Raw genomic sequence first — 14,641 nt, 5'->3', positions numbered from 1 at the left:
TTTGTCGCCCAGGCTGGAGTGCAATGGCGTGATCTCTGCTCACTGTAATCTCTGCCTCCTGGGTTCAAGTGATTCTCCTGCCTCAGCCTCCTGAGTAGCTGGGATTACAGGTGCCCGCCACCACACCTGACTAATTTTTGTATTTTTAGTACAGATGGGGGTGGGGGAAAGTTTCACCATTTTGGTCAGGCTGGTCTCAATCTCCTGACCTCAAGTTATATGCCCGCCTCGGCCTCCCAAAGTGCTGGATTACAGGCATAAGTCACTGTACCTGGCTGAACTCAGGAATTTCAATCCAGCCTGGACAACACAGCAAGACCCTGTCTCAAAATTAAAGAAAGAAATATTATACTATGACTTTGCAGCTTTTCAGAACATCTCAAACTTTGCAGCTCTTCATATTGCTGCTAGTCATGTCAAGAACAAGGACCATGGCGAAGAGAGCGAAGCTGCAGTCTAAGAAGCAGAATTTGCACATATGCTACTGACTCAGTCTCCAGGGCTTAACCTGCCCTTTGGCATAATAAATTTAGAGGGTCCTGAAATTTTATTTGCTTTTACATAGACTTTTTTTTTTTTTACACAGACATTTAGCTTCACTTGATCCTGAATGTGTTTGAAGCTTTACTGAATGTTTTCCTTGGGAGTAAGAAGTACTAGAAAATTTATGGTATGTGATTATCTTGCTATTTCATGAACTACTTTTTACTATATAAATCAGCTGGAAGCAAGCTGTAATACTGTTTGTGGGATATTTGTTCTACTTAGCGTGATGAATTTGGCTGCAGAAATATCAGCATATTTGCCTTTGGGGTCCTGCCTCAGACCCCTGATGGGGGCTCTGCAGTCCATAGTCCTTGCTTTCAGTTGTTTATTCAGCTCTAAATGGTTTGTTTGCAAAAATAGCCTTAGTTTTCCCTTCACTGTTTCCACGCACCTTAGAAGGAGGACTTTGCAGCCGGTCGTGGTTACACACATCTGCAGTCCCAGCTGCTTGCGAGGCTGAGGTGGGGGTGTGGCAGGCCAGGTCTCAGTAACGCAGGCTTCCGTAACAACTATTTCAGTACTGACTGGGTGGGTAAGTTAAATATTAAAAGCTGAAAGAACCAGTGCCCTTATACAAAGACTGGAATGTAACACAGGCCCACCAAGAATTTTGCCCAGGCCTTTCCTGTCTTTAAAGCATGACGAGGTAACAAAGGAATTCTTAACAGGACCTGTTTAGGATTAAACAAGTTTTACTGGGGATCTGAAGAAACTCCCCAGGCCTCCACAAACAAGCCTTAAAGGAACACCCAAACCTCCATGACTTAGTGGGAAGCCAGGTAAGGATCATCACCCCAGCACCTGGACCCATTTAGATTAATTAAATTTACTGAGGCTCCAGAGGAAGATATTCAGGACTCAGACCTTAGTTATAGATGAGAAGAAGTTAACCACTTAGTTTTTAGATGAATGCAGACTTACACATAGACATATAGCTTAGAAGGTATACAAGCCCTGGAAAACGTAATTTTGAGTTGCTCTGGTGATAATTTCCAGGCCTTCTCTCTGTAACTGTTTACAGAAATGAAAAGTCCCATCTCTCCCAGTTCATCTGCATCTTGTTATTGGGCCACGAAAATAAACAGCCTGCCCATTGGTTTGGTCTGGGAACAAAATTTGACATGCGAGCCAGGAGGCCGCTGGGATGGTGTTGCATTCAGCAGCCAGCAGTTCACTATGAGACTGTTTTCAAGAGGATCTTAGCAGCTGCCGGTGAGATTTTCCTGGGGACCCTCCCGAGGGCTGTCCGTTGCACAAAATTGCACGTCCCTTTCACTTCTGGGGAAGAATGGAGATCAGTATTGAATGGAGAATGAGTGAACTGGCTCGTATGCCGGCAGCCTATGGTTTTCCTATCTGGGCTTGTTAAGCCATTTGTCTGGTACTGCCAAGGGAAGCAGGAGGGCTTGCTCAGACAGCTGCTTTGCATTTTGGTTGAGATCAGGTTTTGAGCTGGTTTTGAGTCCGTTCTGCCTGAGCTCACTCCCTCTTGTGTTTGTCCACTCGTTTGTGTATCTGTCTTGTCCATTTTGATACTGTGTAAACTTAAAAATGGGAGGTATTGGGTCCATTCCTGCTGAGAGGACTCTGGGAAGGAAAAATATTTTTTTTTTTATGAGCTCGGTGGTTGAGAGTCAGCTTAATTAAAAGCTGACATCCAAGATGTGGCTATGTACGTGTGCATGTGTGCGTGTTTGTATTTAAAAGGCCTTCGTGTTTTTGTTTTTGTTTATTTCTCTCCTAGGACCTTGCCTTTTTGAGCAAAAGTTTTTTTCTTCTCAGCTGAATGAACTCTGTTTTCTTCATTAGCATCTATCGCAACAGAAGCTGCTCTGGGGTCTTTAAGAAAAAGTATAGTTTAGACACTTAGAAATGTCGTTGGGAAGAAAGAATTTTAGTGAACTGTAAAAACATCACATGGTCTAACCTCATAATAATTCTCCCTTTTTGAAAACCCAGGGTTCAGTATGGGCTCTGCCCAGAGCACAAAGATCCAGTTAAAAGAGGTGGTCAGTATCTAAACAAAGTTAGCCTCCTTGTACAGTCCGATGATAGAGTTCTATAATTTTATGTTTCATCTGGCATCCATCTTTAATCTCCATCTAGCACTTCCAGACATTTTCTTTCTGTACATTGAGATGTAAATCCTGCCATCTGATTTTTCATGTAAAATTGCTGATTTAGGGCCACTTACCTGACAACTGCCAGAGTAGTAGACCAGGCTACCAAGAGCTTGGAAGTCTGAGATAGGAAAAAAGGACAAATCTATAAAATACACTTCTCTTGGCACGCCTAGTATGTCAGTATATTTATGTGTTGTGTATACCATGTTTCACTACTGAAAATATGTAAAAGAGCTCTAATTATTGGCTCAAAGAAAAATAAAAGGCCTTAAATACCTTTTAAGGAAAAAAGAAAGACTAGTCAAATGCTTTTTCAAGTTTGCATGACTAAAGTAAAATCTTGAATAAATAAGCTACCTTTAAAATTATTAGTAAAGTAATATTAGAAATGTCTTAAGAATTGCCAGCGTACATTTTTGTGTGCATTTATTTATGTAATTAATTAATTATTATTTTTTGAGACAGGGCCTTGTTCTGTCTACCAGTCTGGAGTTCAGTGCAGGATCGTGGCTCACTGCTGTCTCTGCCTCCCAGGTTCAAGTGATTCCTCCTGTCTCAGCTCCCAAGTAGCTGGGACTACAGGGGCCCATCACCACACCCTGCTAATTTTTGTATTTTTAGTAGAGACAGGGTTTCACCATGTTGCCTAGGCTAGTCGCAAACTCCTGACCTCAAGTGATCTGCCTGCCTCGGCCTTCCAAAGTGCTGGGATTACAGGCATGAGCCACCACACCCAGCCTGTTTACATTTATTGGTCAAGCCATTTCATACTTACCTCTTCCAAATAAGATGAAATGTCAAAATTTGGCATAGAAGCCACAAAACTATAAACTCAGCCCAAAACAGAATGATCTTTGCTTGTATAATTTTTAATAAACATTAATATTGGTTTAAAGAAGATAGCAACATCTTGAATTACTTAGTAAAATACCCTAACTTCTAATCTCGTGGCCTTAGGCACTCTCTAGTTCACAGATATGAAGGAGTTTTGTTCTGGGAAAGGGCTGTTACTGTCTTTGTTTCAAAGCTAAACTATAAACTAAGTTAATGAACAAGCATAGCTTGGAAGTTAGAAGTAAGATGGAGTCAGTTAGGTCAGAACTTTTTCACTGTCTCACTTATAATTTTGCAATGGCAGTTTCATAACTTTAAATGATGACTTGCAGTTTTCATTATCTAGGTAAATGATTAAAATAAATAATTAGATAAATGTAATGGGCTAAATATTCATAAAACACTTGTCATAATTTATAATCTAAAGTTAAATTAAAAAATAGATATTTCATTATTTGGACATTTTTCAATAAAAATATAGGAAAACGTTCTTTCTAAAAATTGTGTCCTTCTAAAAGTGTAAATGATTTTTGTCTAATTTAAAGCTTATTTAAAGGTTATATGCAAAACAAGGTAAAAGAAATAGGAAATAAGAGAGATGTAAATAAAGTTATAAAAATAGGGTTGGGTGTGATGGCTCACCCCTGTAATCTCAGCACTTTTGGGAGGCCGAGGTGGGTGGATCACCTGAAGTCGGTAGTTTGAGACCAGCCTGACCAACATGGTGAAACCTCATCTCTACTAAATACAAAACAATTAGCCAGGCATGGTGGGGCATGCCTGTAATCCCAGATACTTGGGAGTCTGAAGCCAGAGAATTGCTTGAACTCAGGAGGCGGAGGTTGCAGTGAGCCAAGATTGCACCATCACACTCCAGCCTGGGCAATAAGAGCAAAACTCTGTCACCAAAAAAAAAAAAAAAAAAAAAAAGTTGTGAAAATAAAGACAGTTTTAAAGATTATTAATAAAATAAAATTATCTTCAAAAATGTAAAGATTTGGTCTAAATTATGCAGGTCAAATATTGGGTTTGCCTGGTTATGTATATACCTATGCAACAACCCTGCCTGACCTGCATGTACCCCAAAACCTAAAGTAAAAAAAAAATACTGGGTTTGCTAAATGCTTTAGGTCATAAACTGCTTGTTTGACTTAAAAATTGTTCAATTTATTTTGGAGCATTAGATTCTAGATAAGGCCTAAGGACATGTGAAATTAGCTATATTCCCTAGCTATGCAAAAGTGTTAAAGAAGAAAAATTTTATGTAAGAAAGGATCTTGTATTGTAAATTCTTATCCTAAAGTAAAGTGACTGTTTAAAAAAAGGGATGTTGGCTGGGTGCAGTGGCTCACGCCTATGATCCCAACAGTTTGGGAGGCTGAAGCAGGTGGATCACTTGAGGTCATGAGTTCAAAACCAGCCTGATTAACATGGTGAAACCCCATCTCTACTGAAAATACAAAATTAGCTGGGCATGGTTGGCATGTGCATGTAATCCCAGCTACTTGGGAGGCTGTGGTAGGAGAATAGCTTGAACCTGGGAGTCAGAGGTTTCAGTGAGCTGAGATTGTGCTATTGTACTCCAGCCTAGACAACAAGAGCAAAACTCCATCTCAAAAAAAAAAAAAGAGGGATGTTTTGGACAAGTCAGAAAGTCCACACATGTTGTAGATCGTCTGTGTAAGTCATGAAAGAATTTATACGAAGGAATTTATGTAAAATTGTGCAATTTAAAGATGATTAGGCCTTCCAAATGCTTCATAAAATGCCACCATGACTCTTAACTGTACAACTTCCCTGCTTTACAGCTAGGTAAGGCCTGGGACTCATGGAGTTAGATGCTGGAAACAGTCAGACCTTATCTGCACTTCTGTCTAGGTTCTAGGCTCCACGCCTAGTACATAATTAAAATCCTAAACTCACCAAAGTTTTCACCAAAGATGTAAGAGTCAACAGGGTAACATGTATTTGAAACTATTGAAGAACAGTTTTACATGCAAGGTGTGTAAGGAAAGTAAAATATACCTTTGGTAAAAAGATTATAAGAAGGCACGAGAATGTAGGTTTTTACCTAAATTAAAAGGTTAAAGGATTGGCTGGGAGTGGTGGCTTACACCTGTAATCCTAGTACTTTGGGAGGCTGAGATGGGCAGATCACCTTAGGTCAGGATTTTGAGACCAGCCTGGCAAACATGGTGAAATCTCATCTCTGCTAAAAATACAAAAATTAGCTGAGTGTGGTACTGTGTGCCAGTAATCTCAGGTACTCAGGAGGCTGAGACAGGAGAATCGCTTGAACACAGTAAGTGGAGGTTGCAGTGAGCCAAGATTGCACTACTGCACTGCAGCCTGGGTGACAGAGTGACACTCTGTCTCAAGAGAAATAAATAAATAAATACATAAAATAAAAGGTTAAAGGATTATTTTAAGTTGGATGAAATAAAGCTGAAGGTTTAAGCAAATTGTGGAAGGTTTATGAGAAAATTAATTGTAAAAGAAATTTTGTGTGGGAACATATTGGCTAGTTAAAAGGGTATCATCCAGTGTTTCTGTAAATTGAACATTAAAATAAAAGCATAATGGGTTTCTCTTAGAGCACCAGCCTGCTCTTTAACAAAAATTATAAAGGGCTCTGAAAGGTTTATGACAATCTTATCTTTTGGTCAAACATTGAAATGGAGTAAATATGTCTATTAGGTTTTATTAAGAATTGGGTTTAATATTAATAGTATACTAGCATAAAGGTGAAATTTGGCTTCTTTGGTACAAAAATCATATAGGAAGCATTGTCAAATATAAAATGGTGTTTAGCTTTCTTTGTTTTTTTTTTGTATAAATATTTGTATTTGTATAAATATGTTATTGGTGTGTGTTCCAAAGTTATGGGAGACTCTTTTAATTCTGATATTTCTTAGCATACATTATCAACAATAAGTATAATTGTTATGTTAAATTATTGTGTGCCAGAGAGGCAACAAATTCCCTTGTCAATTGTGTCCTTGACTATGGCTACTGTAAAACTTTTGTCATCCATGAACCATTGTTGTCTTGTTTTATTCCTCTTTAGGAGGTGATTATATGATTATTGATAAAGCTCTAACAAGTACTCTTTTTTTTTTTGAGACGGAGTTTCACTCTTGTTACCCAGGCTGGAGTGCAATGGCACGATCTCGGCTCACCGCAACCTCCGCCTCCTGGGTTCAGGCAATTCTCCTGCCTCAGCCTCCTGAGTAGCTGGGATTACAGGCACGCACCACCATGCGAAGCTAATTTTTTGTATTTTTAGTAGAGACGGGGTTTCACCATATTGATCAGGATGGTCTCGATCTCTTGACCTCGTGATCCACCCGCCTCGGCCTCCCAAAGTGCTGGGATTACAGGCTTGAGACAAGTACTCTTAAATGCAGACTTCTGATAACTTTGGAGATTGTGACATCAGAAAAGAGGGAAATGTTCAGGACTTTCAGAGAGCTAAAATTTTACCAAGGCTTTGATTGGAATGATGTACTTTCCTTTGAGGAATCAAATTTGACTAATGGAGCCCATAAAGCCCTTGAAAACCAGCCTCATATTTTATGTACAGAGTTGCTGTACAGGGATTCTGACCTGTGATAAGTAAAGAATGTCACTTTCTGACAGGCCAGTAGCCCCAAGTTATCTTGGAATCTGGAGGGGAATTTGCCCAACTCATGGTATTTGAGGGTACAGATCCATGGCTAGGCCCAGCCTTAAAAGGTCTTATCTCAGATTCCTCCTGTGGAACAGAGTTCCATCAAATCCAATTTCAAAGGCCTATGTGAAAAATAATTATTCTTGCTGCCCTTTATACAAATAATCTGACCAAGTGTAATACAGCAAATCAGTCCTACTATGATTTGTCTTTAGTAAAAATGGGAAACTGGAGAGAGAAAGACTATGTTTCAAAACTAGAGTACACCTGTTGTTAAATTCTAGTCTTGTCTGATGTTTTTCAATTTTACTACTTTCTAGTTTGGAATTCTAATTTTTCTGGCTGCAAGTCTCCAAAATAATGTTTTCATTTTTTCCTTCTTTTCCTTTTCCCCCATTTTTCCTAATTGGAAATCACTGAAACACTGTGCTTTCTTACAGCCCTGCAACCTGAAGATGAGACAACCTACACTTCAGAAGAAAACAGCAGCAACCTCTTTATCTGTGTTGCTGTCATATATTGTTCCAAAACATCCCTTGAGCTCGTACGACTATGCTTCAGCAGGCGCTGCCTCTAAGCCCCCCAAACAGAGAGTGCTACTGGGAGCAAACGGACCTCCTCCACTCCAGTGCTGCATTCAGTACCCCAAAACAATGACCCCCTTCTCAGCAGGAAGTAGCCGGAAAGATTACAATGCCCCATCTCCTTACAGTTCTCATGATAAATATACAAGCGTGATAGAAATCATGAGCAAATTGGCAGTGAGGATTGTGGCAGACTGGGTCTCACTAACGCAGGCCTCCATAACAACAGTTCCAGTACTGACTGAGTGGGTAAGTTAAATATTAAAAACTGAAAGAGCCGGCACCCTTATACAAAGGCTGGCATGTAATAAAAGCCCACCAAGAGTTTTGCCCAGGCCTTTCCTGGGCTTTAAAACATGAGATAATAAAGGAGTTCCTAACAGGACCTGTTTAGGATTAAACAAGTTTTACTGCGGGTCTGAAGAAACTCCCCAGGCCTCCACAAACCAGCTTTATTGGGGACTAAAGGAACTCCCTAAACCTCCATGATTTAGCAAGAGGCAAGATACGGGTAATCACCCCTCATCTGGACCCAGCTAGATTAAGTAAATTTACTGAGGCTCCAGAGGAAGGTCTTCAGGACTCAGATCTTAGTTATACTTTAGAAGAAGTCAATTGCTTATGTCTTTAGATGAATGCACACTTACATGTAGACATATAGCTTAGAAGGTATACAAGTTCTGGAAAATGTTGTAATTTTGAGTTGGTCTGGTGGTAATTTCCAGTCCTTCTCTCTCTAACGAGTTACCGAAATAAAAATTCCCTTTTCTCCTGGTTCATCTGCACCTTGTTACTGGGACATGAGAGTATCCGGCCTACCTTCGGTTTGGTCTGTGAACAGGAGGATTACTTGAGCTTAGGAGTTCTAGTCCAGCCTGGGCAACATAGCAAGACCCTGTCTCAAAAAGAAAGTAAGAAATGATGATAGGAGTTTGCTGCTCTTTAAATCAATGACTTTGCAGCTCTTCATCTGAAGAGGTAGCATCTGTTTTCTCTGTTTGAGTGTGGCACATTTAGGAAAATGGCTTTGAGCAGTGGTGTGGCAGACGTGACTGTAGGCCAGCTCCGAGCTGAGACTGCCAGGGGACTGCACACTTCCTCTCTCTTCTCTGCCAACTGCTGCAGCGTGCCCGGGCCAGCCTGCTGGAGCACAGAGCCCAGTGCATCGGGATAGCCACAGCAACATGGCTCGCCTGTTGCCACCACAGATGCGTGAGGGTGCCCGGCTGAGAGCAGACAAACTGCCCAGCAGGTGGCTTTTCAGACGGAGTCACAGATGAGCTCCATGGCTGTGATGAAAGTTCTCCCTGTGCCAGGACCGCACTTGGCCCCTGACTGCTTGAGCAGCCGGTGTGACAGCCACCTCTCCGCGGCTGTGCGTGTCGGCTGGGCTGGAGCCAGTGCATCAAGAAGTAGACGCAAAAGTGGATCACGAGCGAAACATTCCTGAGCGCTGGCAGAAGCTGGTGCCTAAGCCGCCGGGATGCAGGTGGGAACTCTCTTGGCAGCAGAGGAACGGCCTCCTGGCAGAACAAAAGGTTGCTTTGTGCCTTTGATGCCTCTGCTGGCCAGAGTGGTTTTCTGTCCCAAACCCGATACCATGTGTCTGTTCTTTCTCATTTATTTAAAGGAGAAGAAAAGTGATTATGTATCGTGCTGGTGCACACATAACCTAGTATTATTACAGTGTCTTACAGGCCAGGCATGGTGGCTCATGCCTATAATCCCAGTACTTTGGGAGGCTGAGGCGGGCAGGTCACTTGAGGTCAGGAGTTCGGGAGCAGCCTGGCCAACATGGCGAAAACCCGTCTCTACTAAAAATAAAAAATTAGCTGGGCATGGCAGTGCATGCCTATAATTCCAGCTCTCGGGAGGCTGAGGCAGGAGAATTGCCTGAACCCGGGAGGCTGAGGTTGCAGGGAGCTGAGAGTGTGCCACTGTGCTTTTGCCGGGGTGACAAGTGAGCCTCTGTTTTTTAAAAAAAGTCTTACAGACCCAAGGATGAATTTGCCTTCCTCTGTGAGAGGGGAGATGTGCTCTGATGATATAGGAGAAAACCCCAAAGTCAGCATCAGCCCACCAACCACACCAGTGAAGCCCCACCCAGGCGCGCCCAGCGTGGTAGTCTGTGAGCGGCCAGGCTTCTGGGAAGGGCAGTGTTGTATGGAACCACGCTCTGCCAGGCCATGTTTGGGGGCTTCCCGTCACTCAGTCTTTTGTTTATTCATCCATTGCATGTTTCTCCAGCACCTCTTATGAACCAGATGCCACCTGAGGAACTGGGGTTACCAGAGCAAATGAGACCAGGCCCCTGCACTCAGGGGGCCCAGGCTCAGTGGGGGAGAGAAGGCAAAAAATAGGAAAAGAAGTCAGCTAATTTCAGACCGTGCTTAGCGCTGTGGAGAGAATGCGTGCACTCGGATGCCCTGAGCAGCCCAGTTGGTGCAGTCGCTGGGGTTGTGGCGTTGAGGGTGTGACCCCGAAAAGATGAGGAGTTGGGAGTGAGTGGAAGCTCGGGGTTGGCAGGGGCGGTGGCGGGTGGAGAATGAGCTCTATGTTGAGGAGCAGTGAGCAGCCACTGTGCCTGGAGCTGGGTGGGGGCTGAGGGCAAAGGGAGTCTGGCAGAGTTTGGGGAGGGGCTCCTGGCCCTGATCAGGTGGGCTGTGACATGGAGCACAATGATATCCTAAAGCCATTCTAAGGACACTACCAGGCATTTGAACAAGGGGAGGATGGAGATCAGTTCATGTTCCTAAGTCTCAGAAGCAGAGTATGACATCTGTGCCTACCAGCTTGTACAAGAATGTTGATAGCAGCATTAGTCACAACACCAAAAGGTGGAAACAATCCAAAGTCCCTCAACTGACGAGTGGGTGAACAAGGGGTGGTGCGTCCCCACGACGGAATAATCTCCAGCCCTGAGAAGTAACAACACACCAACACGTGGGCAGCCTTCAACATGGGTGAACCTAGAGCAAGTCCACGTGAAAAAAGGCTCGAGAGAAAAGTCTCTCCCTACACGTTGGGTTTGCTCAGGAGTAGACACAAGGGTCATCATTCAGAATGCATGGAATGGCAAGCCCCCAGCCCATTCGGTGGGGGAAGGGTAAGGGGAGCTTTTACTGGCAAAGAGATTTAGATAAGCTGCTTAGAACAGAGTCCATGGGTCCCGGAGGTCCAAGGCCAGAGTTGCTGTCAATTCACTGGTGAAGATGCTGTTCCTGGGCAGGAGTTCTTCCAGGAGCGTCTTACCTGAGTCACTGCCATCCTAAAGGACATCTGCTGATGACCTTATCAAAGCCCAGGACGTGCGAAGGACACGAGCGGGTTTTAAGAAAGTTCTTGAAGCAGTCATCTCGACACCTAAGTGTGAGCCTCCACTGTTTTTTGCTTTCCCAGACCTGTTTTGTCTGGGTCTGACAACAGTGAGTTCAGGCCGGGCACGGTGGCTCACACCTGTAATCCCAGCACTTCGGGAGGCCAAGGCAGGTGGATCACATGAGGTCAGGAGTTTGAGACCAGCCACACAAACATAGTGAAACCCTGTCTCTACTAAAAATACAGAAATTAGCCAGGTGTGGTGGCGGGTGTCTGCAATACCCACCACTCGGGAGGCTGAGATAGGAGAATCGCTTGAACCCGGGAGGCAGAGGTTGCAGTGAGCTAAGATCATGCCACTGCACTCCAACCTGGGCGGCAAGAGTGAAACTCTGTCTCAAAAATAAAAGTGAGTTCATCTTGGTATTGGCAACACAGATAAAAACATTATGCTCCATTAAAGAAACCAGACACAAAAGACCATGTATTGTTAAGATTCAATTTCTATGAAATATAGGAATAGGCAAATCTATAGAGGCAGAAAATAGATGAGCAGTTGCCTCAGCCTGGGGGAGGGGAGGCTGAGAGGGACTGCTGATGGCCTGGGGTTTCTTTTTGGGGTGATGAAGATGGAATTTGATAGTGGTATTGGATGTACAATTTCATGAATACTCTAAAAACCACTTAATCATATACTTTAAGAGGGCTGCTTTATGATATGTAAATTAATTCTCAATAAAGCTGTTTTAAAAAAGTAGAGGTTGGAGAGCTGGGGGCAGGGCAGCAGGAAGAAGGCAGGCAAGGGGTGATCCTGGGGCAGGAGGTGGAGGCTGGGCCAGGTGGAGGTGGAGAAAGGGGACAGGAGGTGGAGGCTGGGCCCGGGTGGAGGAAGGGGACAGGAGGTGGAGGAAGGGGACAGGAGGTGGAGGCTGGGCCAGGGTGGAGGTGGAGGGAGGGGACAGGAGGTGGAGGCTGGGCCAGGGTGGAGGCTGGAGGTGGAGGGAAAGGGACAGGAGGTGGGGGTGCAGCCCTTGCTGCGGGGTTGGACGTGCAGGGTAATGGAGAGAGAAAGAGCAGCAGGGAGTAATGGGGGTGGCAGAAGTGTGGGGCCAGCATCTCCATGTTGGACTTGCCATTTCTCAACCAGCCTAGGATGACGACGGGTGCTGTGTGGGGAATCAGGGCAAGCAGTGGCCCAGGGCCTGGCCTCTGGAACGCTGCAGACCTGGGCTTCATCCTGGCTCCACCATGGGGAGAGCTCGAGACCTTGGGCATGAAAGTTAATTTCTCGAGGTCTCCTATTTGTAAAATGAGGATAATGTGTGCTATGTTGAATGTCCCCTCCAAAACTCAGGCTGAAACTGTCCCCACTGTGGCCATATTGAGAGGCGGGCCTTTGAGAGGCGACTGGACCCTGCCCTCATGGATGGAGTCATTCATTCATTCATGGTTAGTGGATTGATGGGTTATCATGGGAGGGGAGCTGGTGGCTTCATAAGAGGAAGAGACCCCTGAACTAGCACGTTAGCACATGCAGCCCCTTGCCACATGACCAATGAGAAGACTGTCACCATGTGGCCTCTTGGCCTTGGACTTCTCAGCTGCCAAAGTCATTTTAGTTTGGCAGCTATGAGAAGTATCTGTGAAAAATAAGTTCCTTTGCTTTATCAGTTACTCAGTTTCAGATATTCTGTTTATAAGCAACAGAAAACAGATGAAGATCATAAGCATGCCTACCTTTTAGGGTGTTGTTGGGATAGGGCTGGATAGAGCTGTTAAGTGCCCAGCCTAGGCCCGTGTGCCGTGAAGGCCAAGTATAGTGATGCCGCTGTGAAACTTCAGACCGTCACTTCCTCAGTCTGGGCCTTGGTTTGCTGCTCTGTGGAATGGGGGTTGGACTAGCCGATTCCTGGGGTCCCTTCTGAAACTCCAACTTTGTGAGTCCATGACATGAAACTCAACCCCCCTGCCATGGTCTCTCCCTCCCCAGAGAAGCTCGTCTCCCTGGCTGCCCAAAGTGCAGGGAGCCTCATGTCCCGTGACTCTCACCTTCCTGTTCTTCCCATACCATCACACATTTCACACGGAAGTCATTTAGCGAGTGAGTCTCGGTGAAAGGAGGCATTAGCGTCTGTAATTGATCAGACCATGTAGTTAAACCCCTAAGAAGGCTTCGGGTCTTATCTCAGCGGGGGCTGCTGTGAAGAATGCCACAGATGTGCAGATTAAACAACAGAAATTGATTTCTCACAGTTCTGGAGCCTGGAAGTTCAAGATCAAGCTGCTGGCCAGTCCTGTCCCTAGTGAGCTCTCTTCCTGGTTTGCAGACGGCCGCCTTCTTATTGTATCCTCAGATGATGGGGGAGAGAGTGAGCAAGCTCTCTTCTCTCTTCTTATAAAGACACTAACCTCATCATAGGGCTCCACCCTCACAACCTCATTACCTCCGAGTCCTCGCCTCCTAACACCATAGGGGGTTAGGGTTTCAACATCTGAATTTTGATAAATATTCAGTTCATAGCAGGTCTGTGCCTGGGGCCTATATAGGTCACTTTTGTTTCCAGCGGAATAGTGGTGGTCTGTATCACCATTACACCAGCCTGTATGCAGGCAGTCCATATATGGCTTTCCACAAATGGCTTTATTCTGTCCCAAAATAGCATTTTTATTTTAATTACTTACTGTATGTGTGATTAATACATTCTCATGGTTCAAGATAAAAATAACCAAGAAGTGCCCTGCTGGCTCTGTGCCCAGCCTCCTACGACCTCACCAAGAGCAGCCAACGTGACCAGTTTCATGTGAGTCCTAGAGATATTTTATGCAGTTACAAGCAATTGCATGTGTATTTCCTGTTTTGGCATAAGTGTTAGCACACCATACTCACGTTGTTCTCCGCCTTATTTTTGTGTAATAAGCTGGAGATATTTCCATATCTCCAGGAGGAAGGAGATACGAAAATAATTTCTTTTTTGCATGTGTGCCACAATAGAAAATGATTTTCCTCATTTTTTAATGGTAAAAGACACATAACATAAAATTCACCATCTTAACTATTTAACTAATAAGTGTACAGTTCAGCAATATTAAGTACATTTGCCTTGTTGTGCAATCATCACCAGCAGCCTCCACACCTTTTTTTGTTTTTGTTTTGCAAAACCAAAGCTCTGTCCTCATTACACACTAACTGCCGGTTCTCCCTTCCCTCAGCCCCTGACACCCACTATTCTATTGCCTGTCTCTATGCATATGACTACTCCAAGAAACTCATACAAGTGCAGGGGGCCAGGCGTGGTGGTTCATGCCTGTAATCCCAGCACTTTGGGAGGCCGAGGCGGACAGATCACAAGGTCAGGAGTTCGAGATCAGCCTGACCAACATGGTGAAACCCTGTTTCTACTAAAAATACAAAAATTAGCTGGGCATGGTTGTGTATACCTGTAATTCCAGCTATTCAGGAGGCTGAGGCAGGAGAATGGCTTGACCTCAGGAGGCAGAGGTTCCAGTGAGCCGAGATCGTGCCACTGCACTCTAGTCTGAGTGACAGAGCAAGAGTCCATCTCAAA

This window comes from Cebus imitator, unplaced genomic scaffold (genome assembly GCF_001604975.1).
Source record: "Cebus imitator isolate Cc_AM_T3 unplaced genomic scaffold, Cebus_imitator-1.0 Scaffold112, whole genome shotgun sequence".
NCBI lineage: Eukaryota > Metazoa > Chordata > Mammalia > Primates > Cebidae > Cebus > Cebus imitator.
This window is presented reverse-complemented; position numbering follows the sequence as displayed.